Source organism: Cyprinus carpio, chromosome B15 (genome assembly GCF_018340385.1).
Source record: "Cyprinus carpio isolate SPL01 chromosome B15, ASM1834038v1, whole genome shotgun sequence".
In the NCBI taxonomy this organism is placed as follows: domain Eukaryota; kingdom Metazoa; phylum Chordata; class Actinopteri; order Cypriniformes; family Cyprinidae; genus Cyprinus; species Cyprinus carpio.
In genome coordinates, this window is record NC_056611.1 from 11,856,914 (window position 1) to 11,870,905 (window position 13,992).

The 13,992-nt window shown below is 38.3% G+C and overlaps 1 protein-coding gene across 5 annotated transcripts in view; it reads right to left on the reverse strand.

Annotated features, from left to right (window-relative positions):
- LOC109056488 (calcium-activated chloride channel regulator 1-like) overlaps nucleotides 1-12,765 on the reverse strand; it is a 33,176-nt gene extending 20,411 nt beyond the window's left edge. For 2 of the 5 annotated variants that reach the window (XM_042739219.1, XM_042739220.1), the window contains exon 1: nucleotides 12,435-12,765. The gene's annotated coding sequence lies outside the window, so the exon portion shown is untranslated. The remainder of the gene's footprint in view (nucleotides 1-12,434) is intronic. The other 3 variants (XM_042739217.1, XM_042739216.1, XM_042739221.1) reach the window with 3 other exon arrangements.
- Nucleotides 12,766-13,992: the final 1,227 nt, after the last annotated feature.

Genomic DNA, 13,992 nt, shown 5'->3' on the forward strand with positions numbered 1-13,992 from the left:
TCATTTTTCACAATTATTAGGCTACTTCTGCCTGTGCTTTGGGGCAAACTTAATGCATGTGCTTGAGCGCGGAATATATTAAGGCTCATTATGGAGTATAGATGTAAATTTAATATAAACCTGCGATTAGTTGAATAATGACAAATGAATGACTAGTAACTGGAAAAATCTTACGTGGGAGGCAGATCTATTAAATACCCTCTAGACATCTCTGTTAAAATTTTTAAAGCATTTTATACGCGTTTGCATAAATTCTTCTTTCAGAACGGTCTGTAATGGAGAGATGTCTTAACACTGATTTTTTCCTCTGAAACACAAAAACGAAAATTGAAATAAAATTGATATTTTATGTTTTGAGAATGGCCAGCCCTTCTCTGCAGATATTGTGCTTCTGGTTTGTGCATAAAGTCTACAAAATATATAAAAACTCTTGTGTTTTTTGTCACATATGTAAAAAAAAAAGCCTATTAGCCTAAACATGTTCATAAACGGATACTTTACTGATGTCTGGACTCTGTTTGGGATTTAGAAAAACTTCAATATATTGTTCATGAATAGGCTACATTCTGTTAAAATGTATATTTCACACTCTAAAAAATATTGTATGGGACGCAACAAAATAAAACGGCCGACACTCCACTCAGGGCTCGTAGTTCTGATTGGGCTCAACCCTCCCCCGCGCGTCCTATACAAACTGAAGAGCAGAGTATGAGCGGAGCGGTGTTATTCTGACTGGAGCGAGGAGAGGATTTTTAAAAGTCGGAGCGTCGTGGTTTTCACTCGCTCCAGCACGAGTACAATTCATGCCAACAGCCCGTAATATAACTGCATATTTAGCAAGAATTCACATGATAAACATATTTAGCTATAGCTTGATACACATAATCTCTCAGATCAGAAGACTATAATGACGGCAATAGTCGAGCGTTACAGGCTAGTTCTCAAGGAGTTCGCCTTCCTTTTACTGAATATTTTCAGGTTAAAGCATGATTTAAACAGATACAGCACATTCACACATAATCGCTGTCGCAATAATGTATTCAAACAAATGTAATTTTACAGTGCTGCTTCATCTGTAACTGATTTTGAAATCTGTAAGAAATGCATCGATCTGAAGATAAAATAACTGACGAAAATGTACTGTTATTTTCATCACAAACAAAATTTGCACAGCAGAATGCAGCAATTATACCTTCTAATGCTGACAATGTTATTAGTTTGGCGTTTGGTAGGAAAAAAAGTTTACACACAATAGCCTAATCCCCTTTGAAACTCTCCTGTTATTTTATTTTATTTATTTATTCTTTTATTTTTATAGGCTATGTTATGAACATAACATTTCAGCTTTATCCACAGAGCGAGTGCGGAGCAGTGAATAGTGAGCGCGGAGTGGAGTGATTATTAAATGCTCGGAGCGCGGAGGGAAATTGTTGCTGCTCCTCTCTCACATACTCTGCTGCCGAGTGAGAGATGTTTCGCTCTAGAAATGAACAAGACCGTCCGGTGTAGACACGGTTAAGGCCAATTTATACTTCTGCGTCGGGTGCGTGTAGTAGGTACGGCGTAGCATACGCATTGACGTGTACCATATGTCGTACCCTACGCCGTACCCTGATGCGCACCTCCTCAAAAATGTAACTACGCGTCGCGACGACGCGGACTGCAAGATCTGTGATTGGTCGGCTTGGTAGTATCACGTTTCCTCCTACGCATTTCCGGAATGAGCTTCTGCACTCTGGACCGCCCGCCATTTTTAAAATTCCGAAATTCAGTGAAGAGCCAACATGGAAATGGACCAAGTGACCGAGTGATTAATTGAAGGAGTGAGGAAATACAGCCATCTGTATGACTCCTCTTCGGGAGATTACAAAGACTGCCAGACGGCAGCAAATTCGTGGACTGTAAACACAGTGGAACCCGCTCGCGTCAACTAGCGTTTCGGCGGTGTAACTGCAGAGCAAAACAGACATACGCAGAAGTATAAATGCTCACGACGGCGTCGCCTACGGGCGTAGCCTACAGGCCAATTTATACTTCTGCGTCGAGTGTACGCCGTAGTGTACGTCGTAGGCTACGTCCGTAGGCGACGCTGTCGTGAGCATTTATACTTCTGCGTATGTCTGTTTTGCTCTGCAGTTACACCGCCGAAACGCTAGTTGACGCGAGCGGGTTCCACTGTGTTTTACAGTCCACGAATTCGCTGCCGTCTGGCAGTCTTTGTAATCTCCCGAAGAGGAGTCATACAGATGGCTGTATTTCCTCACTCCTTCAATTAATCGCTCGGTCACTTGGTCCATTTCCATGTTGGCTCTTCACTGAATTTCGGAATTTAAAAATGGCGGGCGGTCCAGAGTGCGGAAGATAATTCCGGAAATGCGTAGGAGGAAACGTGATACTACCAAGCCGACCAATCACAGATCTTGCAGTCCGCGTCGTCACGACGCGTAGTTACATTTTTTGAGGAGGTGCGCGTCAAGGTACGGCGAAGGGTACGACGTATGGTACACGTCAATGCGTATGCTACGCCGTACCTACTACGCGCACCCGACGCAGAAGTATAAATTGGCCTTACGACGTACACTACGGCGTACACTCGACGCAGAAGTATAAATTGGCCTTTAGACAGTGTCTGCTATATTTACAAATAATTGATATAAGAAATAAAAATAAATACATAACCTAAACCAGTGGCATAAGATGAAAATATAGACTAGAAAATATATTTAGACTTGCTCTGTCCTACATCCATGACACTGACTCACTGCGGAGCTGCCAGTTTTAATCTTAAAAGCTTTTAACGCAGAGTGGATGGTTAAATGCATGATGGGCTAGTATTAAAAAATAAATAAATTAATAAATAAAAATAAAGGTCTTTCCAGCATTAAGGTAATAACATTACTGCTTTTTTAAATCATCTTGACTCAGTTATAAATTTGACTGGTAAATGATAAAGAATTATATTAAAACTTGTTTTGAACAATTTATTTGTCATTTGAATATTGATTTTAAGTAGGGAGGCAAAAAAAATCGATTTAAATCAGATTTTTTTGTAAAAAAAAAAAAAAAAAAAAAAACGGGGATTTTTTTTAGGCCATCGCCCAGCCCTAATGCAACAGTTTTTTTTTTTTTTTTTTAAAGGCAACTTCCTCTGAAATTAAGTTATAATAACTAATAAACTTTATTGCGCTATACAGTAGTCAACATCTGAAGTGGATCAAACCTTTCTTTAAAGTTGTTTTAAAACCTGTTCTGCAAGTATGAAACCCTCATAAGACACTGTGCATATGAAAGACCAAGAGATTCACACCTTTATCTCGACCCCCACAAGCTATACAGAACTACCCCAAAAAACCCAGCCCCCTCCAGCTGAACTGAACTCGGTCTGTTTTTGGCCGTGAGGAATGGTGTGTTCTCATGTTACTGGATTGAAACATGCCTGCACTCACATCAGCCCTGCTCTTTTTATTCATTATTTTCTCGCAGCCCATATTATTATTATCACTATACCATAATAATAACAAATTATCAATTGATAATTAATCATTATTTTTGAGAAAATCGTAGACGTTTGTGAACGTAGACGTTTGCGGAAGGCTTTAAGACCAAGCGGAATCCTCCGTCAGCTGCTGCCGCTTCACAAAGCGCGACTCGCGCTCACTGACCCAGCTTCACCATCCACGTTTGGATTTTATAAAATCAGTTTGAGGCGAATACAACTTTCTGATCATGAGCCCAACATTTAGCAAGGCGAGAAAACAATCAGTCTACCTGAAGAAAGACGTATTTCATTGAGCTAATGCTGTTAAATAGAGTATATATATATATATATATATATATATATATATATATAAAAAACACTGTAGCCTATTCTTAAACTTGGAGCTCATTATATTGAAGCAAAAATCCAAACACCAGAAGCAACCTACACTCTCAGTGTTATTTCATTGAAAAGTGTGCATTTTATTTATTCACAGGCTATATGGTTGAAATAATATTTTAGTAGAAAACTTTAAGTGCCATTGTTTAAAAAATGCCTCATAGAAATGTTTCATAGACTTTCAGTTGTTATGCTTTAAAATCCAATGGACAGACATAGGCCTATATTATTGTACATTACAAATATTTGGATCGTTATTTTCTTAAAGAGTAAATACTTATTTTCTTCAAGAATAAACATTATAAATAAAGAATAAAAGAAAGAACCTCTATTAGTCGTTATTTGCCATTTCTAAAGTAATTTGCAACTCTAATGATGATGTGACTCCCCTGACAGTGGCACGTTCCTCAAAAAAATAAAATAAAAATAAAATAAAACCTTGTTAGAGCTATGTGAGCGATTAATTGTTTTAAAAAAGATAAAAACGAATACAGCTCGTAAAAAATGATATGATGAAAAAGTCATGATAACATATTATTAATTAATAGAAATAATTTAAGCAATTAAAACCTTTTTTAAAAAATACCATATTCAACTTGAATTTCAATACTATTAAACTGACTTTAAAATCTCAAGGAGTTTATAAGTTAAAAACGGTAAAATGTCACAGTGCATGTTAAATAGTCTAAATGAACTTGGATCTTATATAGTATCTGAAGACGTTGATTGCATCTTAGCATAAAACTAACAATATATTTTAACTTTTTTTTTAATGAACAATTCCTGTATATAATATGTGACAGCAACCTTTATATCAAACATTCTGAAATCGTCCACAGCTGAGCATCGCGGGAGGCAGATTGAGCGCGCGGAATGAATGTGATGCACAAAGTCATTTTCAGATGCAATGGAAAAATAAAGCTGGATAAAATTATAGCTACACGAAACTTGTAAATAGTTAACAACATAGCTTAGATTAGGCCCATACTCTGTTCCTAAGTATATAATGTAAATTTGTTAACCCACAATAAACACATTTTTAACCAATTAATCGCCTATTTTCGTTTGCTGCATTTTTTTAAACACGCTAAAAATAAATTAAATTTGTGAGAGTTGCATTTTATTACATTCAGAAATAATAACGGCAGGCCTAATAATGATATAGGCTAATATACCAACAGGATATTTTTAGTTCCCTTCACTTTACAACAAATCTTTTAAATTTAACAAATTTATCAGAACAGAACAAAAATTACAAATATATAATTCTAATGGATAAATATGATTGCAGTATATAATAATATAGGCTTATAAACAAAACAAAAATAATAATTAAAAATAATTTAAAGCGATGCATAAGGTAAGGTTGGGCTTATCTCTCTCATTCGGGACAAATCCAAAGATGTTGCCCATTTGAAGCTAAACTCTTATTCATTAGTTAAAATAGGCTTTGGATTTCACAGTGTTTCAATATAGACGGAAAAAAAATCATAATGAGTAAAAATATGCCAAAGTGGACCGCTGCTTGCGCCGCATGGCTCATGAACGACTGCTGTTTCCAGATATGTGCGCGTGAGGCACCAGCGCGATCAAAGTCACAATTCACAATTTTTGGTCACACAGTAAAGGCATAATTCAAAAATGCAAAGTGTTAGCAGTTTGAAAAATCAAGAATAATAACAGAGTGAATAAGAATTATTTGTAAATGCTGGACCGTTCTCATTTCGCTCTGCAAATGGAACCTGAAGATTATTATTATTTTTTTAACCAAGAATGAACCGAAATTAAAACATTTACTAATTATAAAGTAAATGTAACATTTACTAATACAAAATACAAAACATTTACTAATATAAAACTTTTCATCCGTATATAAGGTCTTTCTTTAAATTTTTGATGAGTAGACTGTAGCCTAAGACTATCCTATTTTTTAATGGCTTTTAAGGATGTTATAATGTATATTATAATGTTATTGTTGTTTTACGTCTTCCTTTCATTTTACAATTACATTCATTTCGCAATCCGTCCCTTTGCGCCACCTGGTGGTAATTTCGCGAATGATTTTAACACGAGACTGATTTGCAGTTAACGCCACGGCCCTGCGGCGGCAGTACGCGCAGCGGTATTACCCATTTGTTTTCGATGCAGAGTGCAATCAGCCTGGTTTCCTTTATATTAGCACTGTTTTGGACGGATTGTTTGGATTCATTCGCTTACTGGATCATTGGACTGAAAAAATTTGGACTGAGTTTAACAGCTTAAAATGATCTGATCGCAAGCAGAGAAGTAAAATTGTGTTAAAGGGTTAGAATATAAATTGTGCTTCACTAATTTTGCATTAATTTAAATTATTATGTTAAATTATTTTAATGCGTTAAGGATTGTAAAATTAATCGCATGCGTTAACGCATTAACGTTGACAGCCCTAAATTATTTTAAAAGTCTTTAATACTGGTGAAATAATCTGTGGTGCTGACACTCTCCAGATGTGAAGAAACTCTGCTTTTGTTTATAGCCACTCCTCAAGCCTTAGCTGGCCCTCTTTGGCCCAAGGTTTTTGGCGGGCCCAAAAAACCCTGGCTGCTGGCCACAACGAAGCACTGATGGAGCACAATCAAGCCCTGGAAGTGACATTGGAAACACAGTAGAATGGGCCCTGCCATGCACTAGCACGCCCGCTTTTGGCCCGACAGTGGAAACACAGCTATAGATTGGGCAGTGACAGTTGTCTTCAGAGGCGAAAATGTAAACCTCTGCCAGGAGACACCAAATCATCCTGTAAAAGGAACGTGACCTGAGGCTGCCTTGGCGATTGATATAGGCTACCACAGTTGTGTTGTTAAAACAGACCAGGACATGGTGCACCTTTAAGGTTGGCAGGAAGGTTTTCAAGGCCAGACAAATATCCATAATTTCAAGGCAGCTGATGTGTAGGCATTGCTGGTGGATCAACCAGGAGCCGAACGCTGGATTGTCCTCGTACAGAGTTCCCCAGTTCGAGCTTGAGGCATCCATCATGACATCCTTACTCCTGTAGGTCGTTCCTAACTGTATGCCTGGTAAGGACAGGTGAGGAGTTGTCCACGGAGCCACAGCTTTGATGCATCAATGGGTTACCCTGACATAATATTGGCCCAGGCGCCAGGTGTGGGATGGTACACAAGTTTTTAGCCAATACTGGAGGGGTCACATGTGTAGCAGGCCCAGGGGAATAACTGAGGAGGCAGCTGCCATGAGGCTGAGCATCCTCTGAAATACCCTGAGGGACATGCAGACCCCAACATGAATGACGCCTCCAATCATTGTATGTTCAGGGAGCGCTCTGGCATAAACCAAGCTTGCACAGTCTATAACTGTTCCCAGAAAGGTCATTCACTTTCTGGGAGTCAGATAACTCTTGGCTGAATTGATTTTCAACCCAAGATGCTCCAGATGTTTGAGTAAAAATGACCTGTGAGCGCTAAGTTCCCGTTCTGATTCGGCTAACACTAGCCAGTCATTGAGGTAGTTTAAAATGCAGATTCCCATCTGTCTCAGGGGGGAAAGGGCCGAATCCATGCACTTCGTAAAAGTGTGGGGGGGCCATGGACAGTCCGATTGGAAGGACCATGTACTAATAGCCCACCCTCTCGAATGCGAATCTCAAGAACAGTCTGTGACGGGGTCTATTTGGATATGAATGTATGCGTCTTTCAGATCCAAAGATAAAAAACAGTCCCCGGGGCATATTTGAGCGAGGGTATGTTTCAACGTTAACATCCTGAATGGCCGTCACATGAGGGCGTGATTCAGATGTCTGAGATTGAGAATTAGTCTGAGCCCGCCATCTTTCTTGGAAACAAGGAAGTATTGGCTGTAAAAACTGTTTGTTAAGGGGACCGTTTCCACGGCACCCTTTGCAAGCAATGTTTGCAATTTGGATTGGAGAATGTGCACATTCATTGTCCTATACCAAAGTCTGTGTAATGCCTTTGAAACAAGGCGGCCTGCGAGAGAACTGAAGCAAGTAAACTCATTCTATAATTTTTAGAATCCAGCTTGAAATGCCAGGAAAGGTTGTGCGGCAAGATGTTCTATTTTTATAAATGGCAACTCGCCGCTCTGAAATGGGGAAATGACATATGTGATTGCAGGGAGAGGAGAAATGCTCTTTAAGGTACGTGGGTCCGCTACCACAGCAGTAGTTTTTTGTACATGCTGAGCTTGCAGTATGTGCTCTGTTAAAATACAACCACCTCTCAGAAGTGTTCAAAGAGGTGGGGAAAGATTGCAAGCTTTCTTTGAGGGGGTTCTGACTTCAGCGAGAACTTGCCCTCTCCTCTTCCTCTCTCCACACAGATCAAGACAGTTTCTGTGGCTCTGGGGCTCTGGGTCCGGCTCCGGCTTAGGCGGGGGCTGAGGATGCGCGGGCTTTGCAGGCTGCTGTGTGGATGCTGTCTTGGGGCGGCTTGAAAAAGTCGCCAAGCTGGGGTGCTTATGCAGAAAATGATGTAGCATTTGTGACACCTTTTATGCCTCTTAAGCACTAGGTGAGACCAGGGAGTTGAGGAAGACCATTTTCTTGCCATCCCTGATTTCTGTTAATTTCGTTAAGTCATGAATGGAGCTGGCCACTTTCTTGAAGAAGGTTGATGTTGTCCCTTTAAGAACCACTCGTCGAGGAAGCCAGGGGGTAGGCTCTTCCGGGGCCATCCATTCAAGGCCAAGCTTCTTCACAGCTCTCGCGAGAACTTGGATCAGCTCTGAGTCCACGCTGGGCAGTGCAGACTAGGATGGAGAGGGGGCTTCAGGCTTCAGACCGGTGGCGCACACAGACCAGTGTCCTTACACAAGCTGCTCCCATGAAGCGACATTTGAAACAACGCCGCTGGAAAATTTGCTCAGGAACTTTGCTCTTTTAGTAGCCAGATGGCCACAGGAGAAAGATCTTCCACTGTCGGTGGCTCCTTCTATGTGGAGAACATTGAGCAGGCTGAGCTTCTTTCTTCTGGCTTCTTTCTTTTTGGCTTCGTCGCGGAGTCAGCAAAGATATGCTCTCATCACTGAAGGAGAAGATTCTGATGTGATGGCGCTCTGAGCCGGCATATATATCCAGGCAGCCCCACCCATTCTGGTGGGCTAGAGCACCATTGGTTTGTGCAACTACACGGAGTAGCTTTACTTTGTAACTGTACTTAAGTATATTTTTCAAGTATCTGTACTTTACTGGAGTAGTTTTATTTTGAGTAACTTTTACTTTGACTAACTTTTACACTCATTCCAAAGCACACGATCGTACTTTTTACTTCACTACATTTCACAAAACATATCGTTACTCCTTATAATATATCACATGCTCCGACACAGAAGCAGTTTCTGATTCATGAACGAACTGACTCTTCTCAATGAACCTTTTAAATCGGATCGAAAATCGCACAAAACAATTCTTTTACGAATTAAAATGATCCGATTGCAGCTGTTCTAGAGTCGACAACTCACTGATTCAAATGAACCATTTAGTGCGATTCTCCAGTGAACTGAATTCAAAAGTAGGAACAGGGAGATCTTGTGAGCGCGCGCGTGACTGATGCTGCCAAAAGTAAGTTATTAATGTCAAAATTTAGAATTAATTATTGTAACTAAAAATCATATTTAGGTCAAAACTGTCAGTTGTTTGTGAACTAAATCTGCTGTAAAGAGTGATCTATTTAAGCCAAATGAAATGCTTGAAAGCAGACACATCAATCGGTGTCTCTATGTTTTAGGTAAAAAAAAAAACACAAAAAAAAAATACCAATTCATTAATATAACACCGATTAAATAAAATAACTCATGCACGTTCAAATTCCCCACTGCCATAATGTTAACAGTTTTATTAAAATGCTATGTATGCCCTATGTGATGTCTGTTTTTATATTGTTTATCAACAGTATACATTTTATATTGTTTGGATTAACTAGCCGAGTAGACAGATATGAATGTTTATTCATAACCATACTGGAAATAAATAAATATTGTTAGCTGATGCTAACTGTCTAGCTAACAAGCTTGCTGGTGCTAAGTTGAGGTAATTTTTAAAAAATAAAGTCCAAATATTTTTAATCAACCACCTAGATAGATTACATCTGAGGAAAAAGAAAGGATGTGATGTTCAGGACATGGTAACTACAGTAATTATCAAAGTGGGAAATTATGCTCTCTGGGGGCATTTGGCCAGGGGTGTTTTTACACCACAGACAAGGTTTGAGAAGAAAAAAAAAAATTAAAATATAATTATATTTTCCTTAAAATGTTCTTCCTAACTTCAGGCCTTATTCTCATGTCTTATATAACTGTGATGTTCTGCAAAACAACAAACTTTAAAACTTTTTTCTTACTGGTGAAGATCAGATGGTCAGCTCTGTTTTCTCTCAAGTACACGCAGTGTAAAGCTTCACAGTGAGCATTACTCTCGTCAACCTAGTCCATATCAACAACAAAAATATATCTTGACTCCATATAGTGGTTATTTTGGGAAAATCCAAGGTATTTTGAGCAGTATGATTATACAAAAAATATGTGCTAATATAAAATAAAATTAAGTAGCCTATATAAAATTGCAAAATCTATCTGTGGTACTTTTTTTGCTTAAGTACATAAAAAATTTTGTACTTTCACTTGAGTAAAAATGAAAAAGGAGTACTTTTACTAAAAGTAATATTTTATTATACGTATCTGTACTTTTACTCAAGTACTTGATTTGTCCACCACTTCCACCACACACATTATTAGAGTAAAAAAAAAAAAAAGAGTTTTCACCATAAGCGTCAAGCAACACAATGAGAGTTACCTTTCAATAGGGAACTACAGAGTTATTAACAAGCTGCACGTGAAATATAGAGTTTTGCTACACTAACCATATTTTAACCCTGGTATTTGTAGTAAAACTATTGTTATACAGGTGGTAATCAATATGGGGGTTTGATAAAAAAATCAAATGGCACACCACTATAAGCACTGAAATATTGGGGGAAAAATATATTTTTTAAATAATTAAACACTGCGTCATCAAAGTTCTTATTGTGGCTTTATTAGACACTTGCACTTAACACAGAAAACACACAATGCTATTGCTGAAATCATTCTTAGATCAGAATACTGAAATCTTTTTCAGATAGATTTTATCAGTAATATTTTATGGGGGCACAGCAGTAGGCCTAAACTATTTCACACATTAAAATGGCTCTAGCCACGACCATTCATTAAACCTAATGCTTGTTTATATTAGCAATTTATGGTAGTTATCCACTGATTGTCAAATTAAAATTAATGTGATTCAAATTTTGCCTCTTTTTGCCAGTTTCTTTTGATTACTTCTAATGTTGAACACAATTAAAATGTGCACACATTATTCACAATTACATTTTACATTTACATTTAGTCATTTAGCAGATGTTTATATCCAAAGGAACTTAAAAATGAGGACAATGGAAGTAACCAAAAACAACAAAAGAGCAATGATATACAAGTGCTATAACAAGTCTCAGTTAGCTTAACATAGTACACATAGCAAAGGTTTTTTAAATTATATAATAAATAAAAATAAAACAGATAGAATAGAAATAGAATAGAGCATTCTAGTATTAGAGGTCATTTTTGATTTTGTTAATTGTATAATAAATGAAAAGAACACAGATAGAATAAAAAAAAATTAAAAGGTAGTGTTAGGTTTATTTTTTTATTTTTTATATTTTTTAAGAGAACAAGCAGCAAATGAATAGAGTGCAGGTCTAAAAGGGACAACTGTTTTTTTTTTTTTAATAGAATTAGAATAGAGAGTGCTAGAGTTAGAGGGTCAAATAAAGATGGAAGAGATGTGTTTTAGCCGATCCTTATGGATGGCTCGGACTGAGTTGGGCAGGTCAATCCACCAGGAGGGAACATTTAATTTAAAAGTCCGTAAAAGTGATTTTGTGCCTCTTTGGGATTGCACAATAAAGTGACGTTCACTTGCAGAACGTAAGCTTCTAGAGGGCACATAAATCTGAAGTAATGAATTTAGGTAAAGGGGTACAGAGTCAGTGGTGGTTTTGTAGGCAAACATCAATGCCTTAAATTTTATCTGAGCAGCTATTAGTAGCCAGTGCTAATTGAGAAACAGAGGTGTAATGTGGATTCTTTTTTGCTCATTAAAAATTAATCTTGCTGCCGCGTTCTGGATTAATTATAAAGATTTGATTGAACTGGTTGTAAGACCTGCCAAAAGAGCATTGCAATAGTCCAGCCTGGACTATTGCAGACGGATGAAATGATAAACAGAATGATAGATTGGTAGATAGACAGAATGATAGATAGAGACATAATGATAGAACAATAGAGAGACAGACAGTGAGAACTAATAGACTGACAGAGAATGATAGACAGAATACTGCATCAATAGATACATTAATGGAGATAGATTTATAGAGACAATTATAGACAGATAAAAAAATAGATAGATATAGGTAGATAGAGACAGACAGAATGATAGATAGATAGATAGATAGATAGATAGATAGATAGATAGATAGATAGATAGATAGATAGATAGGCTCGTCACCTTCTTGTTGTAAGCAGCGTGTGCCGGGGTGAAGTCTAGCGGTGGGGGTCGGTGTGTGTCGGTGCCTTAGGTCAGGTTTGGGATGTCTCTGATCAGCTGGTTCCTCTTGCTGTGAGTGATGTTCACCAACAGCAGCGGATCTTGTCCGGTACCAATCGCAGGCCGCAGAGGAAGAGCGTAACCATTCTTAAAATCCAGAGTCTGAGCTCTGTGGAAAGCAGATATCATTAAATCCTGAAATCCCAAACAATTAAAGGAAATTGGCAGGAAACTCCAGCCCCTATCATTGTTTTCTCATGGGACTGCTGTGCTTCCCCGAGAAGGTTTATTGATTATTATTATTATCAGGGTTGCCAACTCATGCTTGCTAACGCAAGTGACACACACTTTCAGGCTCTGACTCACGCTCTCACGCTGCCCATGTAAATCTCACGCCAAACTGGCAACCCTGCTTATGATATGAACAAATTTTCAGCTTTCAAATTTTGTAAGTATTAATACTAAATTCAAACAATAAAAATCGTTTTGCCGCACTTAATGTGTTCTGTTTGGCCTTCCAAAAGTGTACATGACTAGGAATCAGTGGTTAAGTTGTATGTCAACACTGTTCCATGAACAGTTTGACCCAAATATTCAGATGTCCCAGATAGCATGTGGTAATCGGCCCAAGCTCGGCTGGCCCTCAGTTCAGACACGGCATCGGCGAGTGTTTTCCGGGCCAAGTGTTGCCCGTAGCTCGCTCTCGCGCATTTGTTTGTGATGCGGCTGTAAAGCACTGTCTCGATTCCTGTTCACCGTAACTGGCCCGAGTCTGGCTGTAGAGTCCGGGTCACTTCTGTCAGTGACTCGGCTAGGTTCAGTATGGTTACATTAATATGGCAATAATTAAAAAAAACTTGACTTAAGACCTTTACAGTATCTTATAATGTTAACTACACTTTTAATATCGTAAATTTGTCAAAAACAAAATATCTGTGATAAAATTTTAATACAAACAAAAAACATATTAAAAGTGCTTTATAGGACAGAACATTCTCTTATATTTATAACAATAGCAAATCTATATTTATGCAACGCAGCAGGTCATTCTTTTATACGCTTGAAAAATATAAATTTTTCTCATGCCAACTTAATCAAGTGAGTTCTTTACTTTTAAAATGCATTCATCATAATAAGATGTGTCTATATTTATAATTACAGTGAAAGTAAACATTTTGGCTGCATATCAATTTTAAATGAAAAATTAGTGAACAGTAAAGTAGATATTAAAAATGAATCCGGGCCACGTCTGACGAGCTGTTTACAGGCATCCGGCCCGCGTGTGGCAGATGGAGTCGGGCCGAGTGGTAAGTCTCTGGGAGGCGAGAATCTAGCCGGATTTTGCTATCTGGGGTGTGCTGTGCATTTTATGGAGGATGAGGACTGTTTCCTGAACCAGTAGCCTGCAATGTGTCTGTGGCACAATGGCTGTTTCTATAAAGTGGGGCAGTTCAAACTTTACAAGGACAGTCTGGCACTTCTGACTCACAGCCCGTAAGTACGTTTTTCAGTGATGCGC